The 18,000-nt window shown below is 43.2% G+C and overlaps 1 protein-coding gene and 1 long non-coding RNA gene across 7 annotated transcripts in view; one reads left to right on the top strand and one right to left on the bottom strand.

The window, feature by feature from the left end:
* The window catches only part of LOC137465601 (spindlin-Z-like), a 122,224-nt gene that overhangs the window by 62,575 nt on the left and 41,649 nt on the right, over window positions 1–18,000 (bottom strand). Inside the window, exon 2 of one of the 6 annotated variants that reach the window (XM_068177673.1) lies at window positions 9,571–9,635. The exons of the other annotated variants lie outside the window; for them this stretch is intronic. The gene's annotated coding sequence lies outside the window, so the exon portion shown is untranslated. The remainder of the gene's footprint in view (window positions 1–9,570; window positions 9,636–18,000) is intronic. 6 annotated transcript variants of the gene reach the window in all.
* The window catches only part of LOC137465604 (uncharacterized), a 93,880-nt gene that overhangs the window by 39,826 nt on the left and 36,054 nt on the right, over window positions 1–18,000 (top strand). The window lies entirely within an intron of this gene.

Here is an 18,000-nt window from a genome sequence, read left to right as displayed (position 1 = left end):
TTAATGATTCTATGATTCTAAAGAAAAAAAAAACAAATACAGAGTTATTACATTTGACACTGCGATCCTGGACAAATGGTCTAAATTATAGGAATGTCACACTATATCCAGTTCAAGGACCCATGATAGTAAAAGGGTTTAAAATTATGGGGATCTGGGGAGTTAGAAGGAAAACTAAGCTTAGTAAGCCCTGGGAAAATACCCTGGGAAAGTATAGGCCTTTTACTTGCTAGAACTGCACCTGTGTAGCTAGTATATGAGAAATGATGGAATTGTTAGATGTGATGATTGTTTAGTAATTAAATATAATTATGGTTTAATCGTAAGAATAATCATGAGAAACTGTGGTCAGGGCCTTGAGAAAGATCACGAGAAATTCATGCTTGGATAAAGTCAATGTATACAATAGAACAATATAAGTTTAATAATTAATATGTAAGTTATATAATGATAGAATATAAAATACGTTCAGCTCGAAAGCCATGTCGGAGTCAGATTTGGGTCTGTACCCCTGATTCCCAGAGCTCTGCAATAAAAGCACCTGCATATAATCATATCCCGTGATTATGTGTGTTCCTGAACACTAACATTTTGGCGACCCCAGATGGGACCCTGCGGGCGCTGCTGAGGACCCTGCGACCCGATCACGCTCCAGCTGGCACCAAGGGATTCTCGGGGCGCCCATTGGCGCCACGACCCTCCGCCGCTCACAACGTCCCCTGGAGAGAGGTAAGGTGCTTTTACTCTGGTCTGGTACCTGCCGATAAGACACAGCGAAAGCTACGCTCGGTTGGGTTAAAGGACTTCCTGTGGTAATGCCTAGGCGCTGTCCGTTAGACATCGCGAAAGTCTTGCAGGTTCGGCATTCTGTGGTGTCTTGTAGCTGTAATATGGAGAAGCTTAAAGGTCTTTTGGGCAGCAATGCCCCCATACCACGTACTTCTCCTTTGGGGTGCTTATTAGCACATTGGAAACAGGGTAATTTTGGGCAAGACTTACGTAGGGGTAAGTTAATTGATTACTGTAATACATGGTGGCCAGAATATGTCTTGGAGAGTGGTGAAAAGTGGCCAATGAATGGGACTTTGCAACATATTTTTGCAACTGATGTAATTTTGTAAGCGTGAAGGAAAATGGGATGAGGTTCCGTATATTGATTTGTTTTTCTATTTATGAGATAAGCCAGAATGGCAGGTTGAATGTGGATTGATGGTGGTTAGGGCATCTGCAAGTGATAAGTGTGGGGTTTGTGTGAAGGAGAAATGTTGTTTAGAATGTCTTGCGTTGAAAGAAAGTCTGAGTCAGAGGAATGATACAGATGTTGATTTACAGGTAGCCCCCGCAAGACCAAGAGAACCTAACCCTATCCTGCCTGCCCCTACCCCTACTTCATCACCTGCTTCACCCAATCCTATTTTGCCTAGTCCTATTTCACCCACTCAACCCTTCTCTCTCTATCCTCCTCTCCCACCATCACCTGACCCCTCTTCCCCTGGAGATGATCTAAATTTAACTGTGATACAAAGAAGGGGCGGGGTGGGGGGGATGAAAGTGAAGGAGATAGCGATAGTGGAAATGAAAGTGAATCTGAGATACCGGTATCTCATAGGACTCGGAGTTGGTCAAAGCTCGCCCCGGTTTTGGCCAGGAAAGATCTGGGTAGACAGAAGTGGACTGTGATTGCCCCCTTAGGACAGGGAATAGGAGCGGAGGGGCCAGTGTTTGTAAAAGTACCTTTTTCACCTGCAGATTTAGTAATTTGGAAACAATCGGCTGGAACTTATAGGGAAAATCCTGATAAAGTGGCAAGGGTGGTAAAAATGATTATGAAAACTCAGAATCCAGATTGGGATGATATACAAGTAGTATTAGATACCCTAAGGGATTCTACAGAGAAAGAGATGGTACTTAAAGCAGCCAAGGAAAGGGCAAGGGAGGATATCAGAAACAGGCTTGTAATGGGAACTCTAGATGATAATTTTCCAACTGAGGATCCAGGGTGGGATCCTAATGCACCTGGGCATATGCGGAGGCTGAAGAAATATCAAGAGTGGGTCCAGATGGGGGTTCAGAATGCTGTGCCTAAGACTATAAATTGGTCTAAATTGTATGAGATAAGGCAGGAGAAGAAAGAATCCCCCAGTGCGTTTTTGGAAAGGCTTAAGGAAGCAGCGAGAAAATACACAGATCTCCAAATAGATGCACCGCAATCAAAGATTCAGCTCGCTCTCATTTTCCTGGGGCAGTCACAGGATGATATTAGGAGGAAATTGCAAAAACTAGAAGGGGAGGAATTAAGAAATCTGGATAAATTGCTCGAAGTAGCCTGGAAGGTATACAATAACAGGGAAAAAGAGACCAGTAAAAGGCAACAGCAAAATCTCCTGGCATTAATACAAGGGAAAGGACACCCAGGTATCAGAGGGAGGGGTAGGGGTGGCTGCGGACTGGGGAGGGGAGATGGGCTTGGCAGGGGACATGGGGGAACTGTTGTGCCAAGATTGGGATTTAACCAGTGTTCTTATTGCAAACAAGGTCACTGGAAGAACGAGTGCCCGAACCGGTTTTACCAGGGCAACCAGCCAAGCCAGGATCAGGATATTTCAAAATTAATAATGCTGGGGGAATACAGTAGCTGACTAGAAACGGAATCCATGAAGGAACCTTTAGTGACCATACAGCTAGGTGATAGAGCAGTAAAATTCCTGGTGGATACAGGGGCCATGTATTCTGTACTAAATGATTTGCAAGGACAAATTGGGGACAAACAAGCAACAATAGTTGGGGCCACGGGGAAGGAGGAGAATCGGCCATTCCTACAACCCCTAGATTTGTGTTTTGGAAATAAAGTCTTAATGCATGAATTTTTATATATGCCTGAGTGTCCAATTCCCCTTTTAGGCAGAGATTTATTGGCAAAACTTGATGCGGTAATAACCTTTGAGAATGGGGAACTTTTGATGAAAATACCTGAATCAAAGACGGGACAAATTTTAATGATTAAAGAAAAACCAGTTCCCTCTATTCCTAGGGAAGTAGAAGATGCAGTAATTCCTTCAGTATGAGAAACAGATATACCTGGAAAATCTAAATTAGCACAACCAATACATGTTGAATTAAAGGAAGGGGCAAAAGCAGTACAAGTCAAACAGTATCCTATAAAACCAGAAGCACAGCAGGGAATAGTAAAAATTATTGATAAATTCTTGAAATACCAAATTTTAGAAGAATGTGAATCAGAATATAATACACCTATATTTCCAGAGAGGAAACCCAATGGTGAGCATAGACTAGTGCAGGATTTGAGAGCAATAAATGAAACAACTAAGGACCTTTATCCAGTGGTTGCCAATCCCTACACATTGTTAACATCCGTGAAAGAGATATATAAATGGTTTACAGTAATTGATCTAAAAGATGCCTTTTTCTGCATACCCCTTGACAAAGAAAGTAGGAACCTGTTTGCCTTTGAGTGGGAAAATCCAGGGAACAGAAGAAAAACCCAGCTCACCTGGACATGGCTCCCACAAGGATTCAAGAACAGTCCGACCCTATTCAGAAACCAACTGGTGAAGGAGCTGGAGATCTGGACTACAAATGGGCAAGTGCCAAGAGAACAATACCTGCTGCTACCGTATGTTGATGATATACTGATAGCCACCGAGGAAAAAGCAACCTGCATAAAGGTAACAGTCGAGATTTTAAATTCACTGGGAATGGGAGGATATAAGGTATCTAAAGAAAAAGGACAAATTGCCCAGCAGACTGTGATTTACCTGGGATGTGAAATCTCACAAGGGCAGCGAAAACTGGGTACTAACCGTATTCAAGCTATTTGTGCCATTCCAGAGCCCCAGAATCTACACGAGCTGCGAGTCTTCCTTGGGATGATAGGGTGGTGCTGCCTGTGGATCATGGACTATGGACTAATTGCAAAACCCCTGTATGAGGCCCAGAAGATGCAGCCATTTACCTGGGGCAAACCACAGAAGGAGGCCTTCCTAAAACTAAAGGAGGCCTTGACAACTGCTCCTGCATTGGGGTTACCTGATTTGTCCAAAGATTTTCAGCTGTTTGTACATGAAAGGCTGCACCTGGCATTGGGAGTCCTAACCCAACGTTTGGGAAGCTGGAAAAGGCCGGTGGGCTACTTTTCCAAACAACTTGATAACGTCAGTGCCGGGTGGCCTCCATGTCTGCAGGCAGTCGCAGCCACTGTGATGCTGATACAAGAAGCCAGGAAGCTCACCATGGGAAGGCACATAGATGTCTATGTACCGCACATGGTAACCACTGTTTTGGAGCAGAAGGGGGGCCATTGGCTATCCCTGAGCTGGATGATGAAATTCCAGGTAATCTTAATGGAGCAAGATGATGTAACATTAAAAACAACTAACCTTTTGAACCCAGCCTTGTTCCTAGGTACAACATCTGAAGAAAGCCCACTGGAACACAATTGCGTGCAAGTAATAGAACACACCTGTGCGGCTAAAGCAGATCTGAAAGATGTCCCCCTAGAACAGCCAGACTGGGAGTTGTTCACAGATGGAAGCAGTTTCATGGAGAACGGAATCAGATACGCTGGATATGTGGTAACAATAATCAATACAGTGGTGGAGGCAAAAGCATTGCCACCAAATACATCTGCCCAGAAGGCAGAACTGGTTGCTTTGACCAGAGCACTAGACTTAAGTGAAGGGAAAAAGGTAAACATATGGACTGATTCAAAATATGCTTTCGAAGTGGTGCATGTGCACGGGGCCCTATGGAAAGAATGGGGCCTGCTTTTGTCTCAAGGCATGCACGTTAAACATCAAGATGCAGTTCTGCAGCTGATAAGAGCAGTACAAAAACCTGAACAAGTGGCAATTATGCACTGTAAAGCACATCAATCAGGAAGCTCCAAAATTTGTGAGGGAAATTGAAAGGAAGACTGGACAGCCCGACAGGCTGCTCAAAAGGTGCAAACAGCAATGGCATTGGTACCTTTAAAACTTAATGTATCCCAATTCAATTTACCTCCACAGCCAAAATATTCAGCAGAAGATGAGAAGTTGGGACATTTGCTGAACGCACAGAAGAATCCAGAAGGGTGGTATGTAACTGCACACTGACAGATAGTGGTACCCCCCTTGGTAATGAGAGAGGTTCTACAAATTAAACATGATGAATGTCATTGGGGTGCAGAGGCATTGGTGAAGTTTCTAAAACGCAATCTGGTCTCAGTACGAATGTTAACAATGGCAAAATCAATAATGTCAAAATGTGAGATCTGCTTGAAAAACAACCCAGTAGCTAGACGACAGGCACAACTAGGAAGGTTTCGGGTAGGGATAGAACCAGGAGATTATTGGCAGGTAGATTTTGTAGAATTACCAAGAACTCGAGGCTATAAATATCTGTTAGTAGGGGTTGACACATTTTCTGGATGGCCAGAAGCCCTTCTCTGTCGCACTAACCAAGCAAAAGAAACAGTTAAGTGGTTACTACAAGAAATCATTCCCTAATTCGGGGTGCCTCTAGGGATATCATCAGATAGGGGACCCCATTTCATAGCCACGGTGGTAAAAGAAGTAAGTAGGTTGCTGGGAATCACTTGGGACCTCCATACACCATGGAGACCCCAGTCAAGTGGACAGGTAGAAAGGATGAATCAGACTCTAAAAAGGCAAATCAGTAAAATATGTCAAGAAGCCAAACTGCAGTGGCCACAAGCTTTACCAATAGCATTGCTGAGAATTCAGATAAAGCCTAGGAGTGGGATGTCAGTCAGTCCTTATGAGATATTGTATGGGAAACCATACAAATCTCCTGGACCCAATCCAAATGTACATGTCACGGGAAAACAGGAAGTATATAACTATGTTCTGTCTCTCGGGAAAACTTTAGCACGGCTTTGGAGCGTCCTCGTGTGGAATAGGCCGTTGACTCTGGAGAATCCAGTTCATGAGATACGTCCAGGAGACGAGGTGTACATTAAGAGTTGGAATGAAGAACCATTAAAAGAGAAGTGGACTAGACCCCATCAGGTACTATTGACCACCTTTACAGCAGTCAAAGTAGCTGGAGTGGACCCCTGGATACACTACACTCGAGTGAAGAAAGCCCATCCCGGAGTGCAGACTGTGTAAACTGTGGGACCAACAGAGCTGCAGAGAAGATGTGTTTAATTGTTTCAAGAGTGCTACCAGTAATTGTACCAATGCTCATTTCATGGTCTTTGTGATGTGGAATGCAAAAAGATCAATTAACCACTCTTCATTCTAGAATAAGGAGGGAGGTACAGGCAGAAACACAGGTGATAAAGGTTTCCAATGCAATTCGGGCTGAGAATGTAATGATTGGATTAATTAAAGATTTTGCCAAAATGCAGAACACTAGCAAAATAAGTGCCTGTCTGCCAATACCGAAGGCAGCGGGAGACCAAATAAATTGGGGAATCATAACAACAAAACTGCCTGAAATAGAAAAGAACAAAACAATTACATGTAAACGGGTACCAGAATCAAGACAGGTAATCAAGGTAACCTGGAAAGTAATAGGACAATGGTTGCATCCTTTGAGTCAACAAGACTGTCTTCACAATAATGGCACAATAAGATATCCTACAGGATGGTCGGAGGGCATCCCAAATAAATGGCAATGCTACTTACCACATTATAAAAAGATTACAGAAAATGTTACAGAAACCACTCTGGTGTGGAAGTGCGAGGCAAAAGATCACAAAGGTCATATAGAGCCTTGGGACAGTGCATGGTCTCTGAGTATACTTCAAAAATTCCAGTACATGGCAACCACCCCTTGGTGCATTAAATGGGAGGGTCTCTCTCTCTCTCTCCTCCTTCCCCCCCTCATTTCTATTTCTTTCTATCTCTCTACCTCACATTTACTGTTAAATTAAATCTGTACTATTGACTTTGGCATATGATCTTGTATGCACCTTAATTCAGGCAGAGGCATCTCTCACTAATTGGATCCCAATACCTTCCCTAGTTGGCTCAGTCATGAACTGTGTCAGGAATTTAACACAGTCCCAAAACCTCCTAGAACATTTCCTGTCTGGTCTGTTGTATTTCCAGCAGACATCTGGTAGGTTGAAGTCCCCCATGAGAACAAGGGCCAGTGATCACAAGACTTCTTCAAGCTGCTCATAGAATATTTTGTCTGTCTCTTCACTCTGGTTGGGTGTTCTATAACTGACTCCCACCAGGATATCTGTATTGTTGGCCTTCTCCCTGATTCTTACTCATAAACACTCAACCCTTTTACCACTGTCATCAAGTACTAGATAATCAAAACACTCCTTAATATACAGGGCTACCCACTCCCTCTCCTTCCTTACCTGTCCCTTCTGAAGAGTTTTTAGCCATCCATTGCAGTACTCCAGTTGTGGGGGTCATCCCACCATGTTTACTGTTATAGTTTTCCTGATGCACAATGGCTTCTAGCTCCTTCTGTTTGTTGGCCATGCTGTGTGCATTGGTGCAGACGCACTTCAGTTGGGCTATTGATCCCAAACCTTTTTAGGGGGAGATGTCCTAATTCCTATGTGACCATTCTCGGGTGCCTCTGTGGTTTCTACCACATCAATAACCCTAGTGTCTTTGCTGATGCATAGGTCCCCATCCCCTACCTCCACTGAGATGGCTAGGGCATTGCACTCATTAGGATCAGGGCATTTCAAATGTGCTCTAGTGTACTCAGCACATAGTGGAGTAGTCCAAAGGAACTTGCTAACACACTGTCCCTTAAATATTGAAGTGCTGCCACCAGGCTTTTCTCAAGGGAGCCTGGTTTCATCCCTTTCCCCCATCAAATCTAGTTTAAAGCTCTTTTAATGAGCCCTGCTAACTGCTGCACAAAGATCCTATTCCCCATTTGAGACAGGTTGTCATGGTTTTAAGGCCAGCTGGAGCTAAAAAACCATGAAACTGCTTGCTCAATGTCTCTCTCTTTCCCCCCATCCCCCTGCCCCGTGGAATGGGGGGGGGAAATCTAAGTAAAACTTGCATGTTGAGATATGAACAGTTTAATAATTGAAAATAAAGTAAAATGCAATAATAATGGTAAATAATAATGATAATAAAAAGGGGAAAAACAAGTGATGTATAATACAATTGCTTACCACCTGCTGACCAATGCCAGACCCCCCTTCCCAAACCCAGATTGGCTCCTCTTCCAGCTACCTTCCCCCAGTTTATATACCGGGCATGATGTTCTATGTTGTGGAATATCCCTTTGGTCAGTTTGGATCACTTGTCCCAGCTATGCTCCCTCAAAGTTTTTTTGTAAACCTCCTCACCGGCAGAGCATGAGACAAGGAAAAAGTCCTTGGCTTAGGAGAAACATGACTTAGCAAAACCACAAACCCTCATTGTATCAAAATCACTCTCATTACAGATCCAAAACACAGCACTGTAACAGCTACTGAGAAGAAAATAACTCTACTCTAGCTGAAAGTAGGACACAGGTGTATGTTGTCTGTTGCCAAAAGGCCTGGCATAGTGTAGACCAACCCATGATCAAAGAACCCAAAATGCTGCTCATGACACCAGCCTCAGTGCTTGGTTGTCATGATTTAGAAATGGTACTCCCCAATTCAGTGCCCCTGCCAAGACTCTCCAAACCACATGGCACTCTCTCTTGCTCCCCTGCTTTCCCCTCCCCCTCCCAAAATGTAGATGTACTAGAAATGTAGATGTACCAAAAAATCCCAGGGTAATTTCTTCCCCTCCCCAAGCAAACAAACTAATCAGAGACAGCTAATTTTTCCATTTGTGGAATTGATAAAAAAAACAAAACAAAACAAAACAAAAACAGAAAAGGGGGAAAAGGGTGAGTAACTTCACTTTCATGAAAAGAATGGTGTGCTTTTGTAATATTTTATTTTTCATCCTTTGCTTTTCATATAAAATGCAGAAAGAATTTATTAGGAACATAACCATGATATTACATTCACACCAGTATTGTGGTGTAGAAATTAGATGTTGTCTGTCCAGAGCTTTTCAAAGTGGTTATCTTTCTTTGATGAACAGTTAGAAGTGCCTGCAAAAAGGATGATCATCTTGGCTGGTCTAGTTCAATAGTTCACAAATTATGGCTTCTCCCACTGTACTGGGCTTTGAATAAGCTGGAAGTACTATTGAAACATTTGATCAGTCTTCTTCATTCCATTTAATTGTATGCTTCTCTATATCTCCCTGCAATTCTTTACAGAAAGAAAGGTAAAAAAAAAAAACAAAACAAAACCAAGAAAGTCTTATAACCCACTACTGAAGAACCCATACCAGCCATTCCAGACTTAAAAACACTGAACCTGAAGACATGCAGGCTAATTATAAAATAAGTGACAATGATAACACTACATGTTCACTAAACCAGACAAACTATCAATATGTCAACTGATGCTTACAATTAGCTATAGGCATAAGATTCTGTCAAAATTAATAAAAAATCTGTTTATCAACACAGAGGTAAAAATTAAAAGCATGACTACAAAACTGAAGTGATGAAAAGAGTACAGAAAAATGAAGACAATAGAGATGGCAGTGGGAAACTACACATGCATACCTGTGGCAGCAGCTCTCTGGCCACAGAGAGCAACACATAACTTTCCCAGGCCTTTCTGGGAAAGGCTGTTAGAAGATCAGAGAAAAGAATTATAAATAATTCTTATCTTGCTGCACCTGTTATTGTGAACATGTGGAATGTGTTATGGAGGTTTGTTTACCAAAGGGTAGTTTCTTAACTAATGGTGATGATATTTTAATTAGAGGACCAATTAGGTCCAGCTGTATTGTAACTGTCTATAAAAGCATTGGGTTTCTTAATAATAATATAATAATAAAGAGATTAATCAGCCTTCTGTGAATCATAGAGTCAATACTAATTATTACCCGGCCGAGGGCCCACTACAGCAACACATACCATATTCAGAAAGAGATGAGGGGGAGGGAACAAAACAGATAATTTTCATTATAGGTTTTAAATTTAGTCTCATGCTAAATTAGCTTTCTGAAATTCCCTCCAGGTTTCAGGGGGAAAAAAAGCTACATGGTTGCATTTTTTAAAACTAACTAACTAACCCTAAAACTAGAAGAAATTTAGGTTCTTCAAGATAATGTATTCAAAAAAACATTGCCGTTTTGGTCAGGTTTGGAGGGTTCATAAATAGCAAAGCCAGCTAATAACCATTAGTCTAAAATTAAAATAATATAAATGCTGCTTAATTGATCTGCATCCCACATTAGCAACATTATAACCAGATTCAATAATATTTGGCTAATGGCCTGAATTACATTTTGCCGTATATTTGCCCTATGAAGAAATTTTTGTTTCCATTATTATTTCAAAAGACACATACTAAAATTGAAACAAAATTTGAATCTGAAGTTTGGTATTAAAACCACACACTTCCTCTATTCCACTAAAAAGGAATCAGGTTATAGGAAGAATAGGAGAATTGGCTAGTGCCAACTGAGCTTACAACAACTTAATTAAAAAAGTAAAATGTACTTTTATCAACATATAATTTAGCTTAAAACTCCAATTTCTAGTAATTTCCCCCCCAACACTTGTGAAGGACTAGTGAAACATATATCTATACACAAACCTTTAACAGGTCATTTCTTGCAGAATTATTTACACCTTAGGTACTAGGACACTAAAAACATATGCATAGAGTATTTTTAAAGAATTCTTTCAGAGCTCTACTCCCTCATGCAGCATGGATGCATATTTACTCTGAAATTTTCTGTCTATGACAAAAGAACAAGGATTAGGAAGGCATGAATTCAACAGTTCAAATTCAATATTCTACCCTCTATGGAACCACTGTAAACATCAATGACAGCTTAGCCAACCAGCTTTCTAAAAGTTTATTGCTTAGTTTGAAATATAAAAGATGTGACTTAATTTCTATTCATCCTTTTGCTACAACTTTTCTTGACAGAACTCTATAAAAAACAATGAGTTTGTAAAGCATTCACATACTTGCAGGTAATAAAAATCTGCTTGTTTAGTCAACCTTGCATATGTTGCACCTTAGTAACTGTTCACATAATAAATTCAGTCATCCATATTTTTAAAAATTCTTACAAAATAATGCTTCCATCAACAACTTAAGAAATTTACTATTTATTTAAACCCAAGAAACTGCCTTAATCTTCACATTTTTGCAAATATGAAGTAGCTTAGTTTCTCACTGAAAACAGCTAACCACATTCATCTTCCTCTGAACCCAACAACATGTGCAGAAAGATAACCACTACCCAGGATATAATAGCAGCATCTTATTACTATAAAACTTATGTGTTTGCTACCATTCAGTTGTGCAATTGAGTCACAACAACCCCATGCAGCACTACAGGCTTGGGGAAGAGTTACTGGAAAGCTGCTCGGCAGAAAAGGACCTGAGGGATGTTGGTTGACAGCAGCTAAACATGAGCCAGTGTGTGCCCAGGTGGCCAAGAAGGCCAATGACATCCTGGCTTGTATCAGAAATAGTGTGACCAGCAGGACCAGGGAAGTGATTGTCCCTATGTACTTGGCACTGGTGAGGCTGCACCTCGAAAAATGTGTCCAGTTCTGGGCCCTTCACTGCAAGGACATTGAGGTGCTGAAGCATGTCCAGAGAAGGGCAACAAAACTGATAAAGGGTCTGGAGCACCTGAGGGAACTGGGGTTGTTTATTCTGAGGAAAAGAAGTCTCAGGGGAGACCTTATCACTCTCTACAACTACCTGGAAGGAGGTTGTGGCAAGGTGGGGTTCAGACTCTTCTCCCAGGCACCTAGCGATAGGACATGGGGAAATGGCCTCAAGTTGCACCAGGAGATGTTCTGGTTGGATATTAGGAAAAATTTCTTCACTGAAAGAGTGGTTAAGCATTGGAACAGGCTCCCCAGGAAACTGGTGGAGTCACCATCCCTGAAAATGTTCAAAAAACAAGTAGACGTGGCACTTTGTGATATGGTTGAGAGTGGGCATGCTAGTATTTGGTTGAGGAAAGACACATGCTAAGAAGGGGGTGTCATGGTTTGACACTGGCCCAACGCCAGGCGCCCATGAGAGTCACTCGCTCACCCTCCCCTGCCACAGCTGGGCAGAGGAGGGAAAAGGAAAAAGTTAACAAAGGCTACACGAGTTGAGACAAGGACCAGGAGAAAACACTTCAAGGGCAAAGCAGGTTCAACTTGAAGTTGCAAAGTGAAATTTATTACTAACAGAATCAGAGGAGGATAATGAGAAGTAAAATAAGCCCTTAAAACACCTTGTCACCCCCCAGCCCCTTCCTCCTTCCCACTGACAGCACAGGGAGACAGGGCATGGGGGTTTTGGTCAGTTCATCACTGAGATTTTCTTCTGCTGCTCTGGGAGAGGAGTCCATCCCCTGTGAGGTCGTGGGGTCCCTCCCACAGGAGACAGTTCTCCATGAACTTCTCCAGCATGGGTCCACTCTCACGGCCAGCAGCCATACTGCACCTGCTGCAGCATGAACTCTCTCCACGGGCAGTCTTCCCAAAACTGCTGTGACGTGGGTCTCTCTTTCCACGGGGTGCAGTCCTCCAAGGACAGGCTGCTCCAGCCTGGAAGCAGGGGCTCCCTCTCTCCATCAGGTCTTCCACTGGATCATAGCCTCCTCCAGGCATCCACCTGCTCTGGTGTGGGCACCTCCCCCCACAGGCTGTGCATGGATCTCTGCATCCCCCGTGGACCCATGGGCTACAGGGGGACGGCCTGCTTCACCATGGTCTTCACCATGGCCTGCAGAGGAATCTCGGCTCTGGCGCCTGGAGCACTTCCTCCCCCTCCTTCTCCACTGACCTTGGTGTCACCATGTTGTTTTCCCTCACATATTCTCACCTCCTCCTGCTCTCCAACTGGAAGCAAAACCTTGTGACTTGGTTTTGATTTCCTTCTTAAATACGTCATCACAGAGGCCTTACCAACCTCTCTCATTGGCCCAGCTTTGGCCAGCAGCGTGTCCATCTTCAGAGCCATCAGGGATTGGCTCTGCTGGACATGGTGGGAAGCTTCCAGCAGCTTCTCACAGGAGCCATCTTTTTGGCCCCCTCTGCTACCAAAAACCAGGCCATGCCAAACCAATACAGGGGGCCATCCAAGAAGGCCATCAGTTTAATTGCTGTTGAGACACAAGAAGGCAATTCTCAATCTCCCACACATAGAAGAAAGTCTGCAATCACTTTCCTTGATTCTGGTGAGGGGACTTCTCATCTGGCAATGCAAGGGTCAGAGTGAATACTCCAACCAGAAACAGAAAGAGAGGGTCCCTGTCTTCAGCTAGAAGGAGGGAAGGGATGACTGGGTATACAGTATGTGTAGATTTGATGGCCTGAAACATAAGACCTACAAAAGTACAAGGCTTTGGTAAACAGTGTACAGGAGACAAGTGCAACTGCATCCTATTCTGACTGGCTTGGATGCCCTGTGTATACATAACATAGACTACCCCAAGAGAAGGTACTTCAAGGACCTAAAAGGGTACCAGTGGGCTTTTGGTGTAGCCACCATTAACACACAGAAAGTTAAACAGCTGTCTACCCTGCCTGTCCTCTCAAGCAATCTTTCTGTTGAGGAGTTGATGCAGGTCAAAGAACAGCAGGAATCAATTGCAACCAGGACAGTGCACTGGTGACAATATCACACAAACTCCCTGGCTCCCATACATAAGCCAATTCATCAGTTGGAGAACCAAGAAATGATCAGCAAGACTCATTCATCCTTTAATAGTCCCATATGGCCAGTGCCAAAGTCTGATGGAGGCAGACTAGTACAGCCTAAATGAAGTCACACCACCACTGAGTGCTGCCATACCAGACACACCAGAACTCCAATATGAACTGGAGTCAAAGGCCGACAGATGATATGTTAGGGGTTTTTCTCAACTCCTTTGGCAGCAGATTGCAGATTACAGTTTACTTTCACATGGAGGAGTATCAAATATACCTGGAATCAACTGCCCCAGGAGTGGAAGCACAGCCCTTCCATTTGTGGCAGACTAATTCAAACTGCACAGCAAGAGGGTGATGCCCCTGAACATTTACAATACACTAACAAAATCAGTGTGTGGAGCAACAAAGTAGAAGCATTTTAAGAAGAGAAAAAGAATAATTCAGATTTTTCTGTAACTTGGTTTTGTCATTAAAAAAAAAAAAAAAAAGCCACGTCATTGGACCTGCACAGAAAATCCCTTTCTTGGGAGCAAAATGGCAGGATTGACATCCTCATGTCCCTATGGATGCAAACAATAAAATAGGAGTTATGTCCCCACCAGCTAACAAGGAAGAATCAAGATTTCCGAGGCCTGGTGGAATTCTGGAGAATACATATTCCAGGTTATAGTCAGTTTTTGAGCCTTCACTATCAAGTAACCTGAAAGAAGAACTATTTTGAGTAGGACTGCCATGGTTTAACCACAACCAGCAAGCACCACACAGCTGCCCGCTTGCTCGCTCTCACCCAGTGGGATAGGGGAGAGAATCAGAAGAGTAAGTGAGAAAACTCATGAGTTGAGATAAAAACAGTTTAATAACTGAAATAAAATAATAATAATAAATAACAACAAAGAAAAATAAAATCCAAGAAAGATAAGTGATGCAAATGAAAACAGCTGCTCCCCCCCAACTGACTGATGGATGCCCAGTCCCATAGCAGCTCCCCCCCACCAACCTCCCCCCTAACTTTATTACTGAGCATAATGCCATACGGTATGGAATATCCTTGTGTTGCCAGATGAAAAATCATCTGCACCTGGTGGGCTAACACAATGCTCATTCTTCAAAAACCACTGGTCTATGGAACTGCACAATGTCCATTCTGTAAGAAGAACTGAAAAGCAACAGTCTCAGTTGTGCCAACTTTTACCAGTTCACTGGGTGGTCAGATATGACTTTGGGGTCACTGACCACCAGGGACCACTGAAGACACCCAAGGACAGAACAACACATGCATAAAGGGGAGGGAAAATATGTTAATAATTTTGGGGAAATTATTATTATACGTATGTTTATTCTGTGAAAACCAATAAATATGTATGCAAAATATAGTCTGTAAACAGGAGCTTTTCTGTATTCAGCATGCACGATATTTTGGAGGAGATATCCCCTCATGCATTCAACCAAATAAAGAATGCCTGCTTCTTAATACTATATTGGGGTTGAGGAGTTTTTTAATTTTTACTAATTTTGGTAACACCTGTGGTCAGCTGGGGTCAGCTATCCCGCATGTGTCCCCTCTTAACTTCTTGTGCACCCCCAGCCTACTCACTGGAAGGGTAGTGCAAGAAGCAGAAAAGGCCTTGACTGTGCAAGCACTGCTCAGCAATAACTAAAACATCCCTGAATTACTGTCAGTGTTTCCAGCACAAATCCAACACACAGCCACATACCAGCTATTGTTGAGAAAATTAACTTTATCCCAGCCAAAACCAGAACAGAGGCCCTGAGCAACAACAAGCCTTTGAGGAGATCAAACAGGAAATAGCTCTTGCCGTAGCTCTTGGGCCTGTTCAGACAAGACCAGACATGCAAAATATACTCTACACTGCAGCTGGGGAGCAGGGTCTCACATAGACCATCTGGCAAAGAGCATTAGGAGAAACAAATGGTTGAGCTCTAGAAATTAAGGAGGTTTGAGCTGCTTCAGAAGTTGTTGGAACAGAGGCGCGTCTCGTCTTGGCACCATGATTGCTTGTACTACACTGGATGTTCAAAGGAAACCATTCCCATGACACATCATGCAACCTGTGCTACATGGAATAAGTGGGTAGCATTAAACACACAACATACTTGATCACACAACATACTTGATCACACAATATACTTGACTGCAGAAACCCAACCACGCCAAAATCCTGAAAGAGATCATGGACTGGCCAGAAGGCAGAGATTTTGGAGTATTGCCTGAGGAGGTGGCTCATGCCATATAATGAGTTATCAGAAGACAAAAGTCATTATGCTCTGTTTACTGATAGATCCCATTGTATTTTAGGAAACTATCAGAAGTGGAAAGCTGCTGTGTGGAGTCCAACATGACAAGATGCCAAAACCACTGAAGGAGAACATGACCATTTGCCAAAGTGAAAACCATCCATCTAACCCTAGAGATTGTTGAACGAGAAAAGTGGCCAGTATTCCATCTCTGTACTGACTCCTGGATAGTGGCTAATGCCCTATGGGGGTGGCTACAGCAATGAAAGAAGACCAATTGGCAGCAGTGCAGAGATAAACCCATCTGGGCTGCTGTATTGAATGACTGCTCAACACCTGCTCAGATTTTGGCTATCACAGCTCATGCTAAGGCCTGATGCATGCTGAGAGAAGTGACATTAGGTCAAAGGGAGAGTATCACGTAGGCAGGACAGGTGACCAGAAAGAACTAAAAGGCCATTATACAACCATTATTGCTTGCTGACTCCTGCAATTATTATCTTTGCATACTGATTCTCTGACAGTTTCATTAATATCTGCTAGCTCATGGAAATGGTATAGACCAAGGTTCCAAGGTTTAAAGGAGGTGATTGTCCCACTCTCGTCTTGGGGTGATTCATAATGATAGTGTATTCTGTAATCATCTGTGTCCAAAAATTGTTACTGTGTCTTTAAGACCCTGCAGCCTGGGATCTTGTAGGGGTGGGGTAGAGTTTGCTTTTGCACAGGGTGTCTTTTAAAAGCTCCCCACCAAGGCTTTTCACGGCTCTATGCAGCGTGGTATTTGCTTCGCTGGCTTGGTCTTTGCCCAGGCAAAATACTTCCTTTCCTTGGCTGAGAAGCTGCAGTAGAGATCTTTGGGCTGCCTTGAGGCAAATTCCGTAGCTGCTTGTCCAAAGTCGGAGGCATCGCACCAAGAGAAGTGGAGCAGAGATGCCCCAGTCCAACCCAAGCCACTGTTAACCATGCTGGGCTGGGGAGAGGATGACACCGAGTGGCTCCAGCCCAGCTGCTTTGCCTGCCATGACCACTCTGCTGTGCCTTGCCATGTGAAGGAGGTTGACGCTGGACGAGCCACTGGGCCTTTGTCTGCTGCTGGAACAGCTCCATGAAGCTCCTACCTTCCCGAGAGGGAGCTGATGCCATCTGGTATTGCGTATTGAGAACAGCTATTATCCAGCATTTTTTGTGTCTTTGTTCCAGTGGGGTGGTGAGGTCTAGCAGTTTGATATCTAGTAGTTATTTTTTATTTATGTTTTTCCCTGCCGGTTGGCATTCTGTTTTTTAATAAACCATTGGTTTTTTCACTTTCATCTATTAGTATAATTTCTTATTGGTGGAAAGGGATTGTTGGAACCCTTAGAGGAGATGACTCATTCCAGAGTGTTGTTCTTTAAATTGTCTCAAACCAAGAAAACTGCACTGGTGTGGCTTTACCTTGAGTACCGTGTGCAGTTTTGGGCACCATGATAAAAAAAAGGCAGTAAACTATTAGACAGCATCCAAAGGAGGGCCATGAGAATGGTGAAAGGTCAGGAGGGGAAACCATATGAGGAGCAGCTGAGGTCACTTAGTCTGTTCAGCCTGGAGGAGACTGAGGGAAGACCTCATTGCAGTTGTCAACATCCTCACAAGGGGAAGTGGAAGGGCAGGTGCCAATCTCTTCACTCTCATGACCAGTGACAGAACTCAAGGAAATGTCCTGAAGCTGAGTCGGGGGGGTTCAGGTTGGATATCAGGAAAAAGTTTTTGCACCCAGAGGGTAGTTGAGCACTGGAACAGGCTCCCCAGGGAAATGGTCACAGCACCAAACCTGACAGAGTTCAAGAAGTGTTTGGACAATGCTCTCAAGCACATGGTGTGATTCTTGAGGAGTCCTGTGCAGGGTCAGGAGTTGGACTTGATCATAATGGGTCCGTTCCAACTCAGCATATTCTATGATTCTATGAGTCTAAGTTAGAAGTTATAAATACATCAGCTTATCCAAAAAGATTTTGAAGTGAATCCAACAGCAGCTGGACTTCTGAGGCTTTCATGCTTCCTTGTGTGATA

This window comes from Anomalospiza imberbis (assembly GCF_031753505.1).
Source record: "Anomalospiza imberbis isolate Cuckoo-Finch-1a 21T00152 chromosome W unlocalized genomic scaffold, ASM3175350v1 scaffold_31, whole genome shotgun sequence".
Classification (NCBI taxonomy): Eukaryota; Metazoa; Chordata; class Aves; order Passeriformes; family Viduidae; genus Anomalospiza; species Anomalospiza imberbis.
This window is presented reverse-complemented; position numbering and strand designations above follow the sequence as displayed.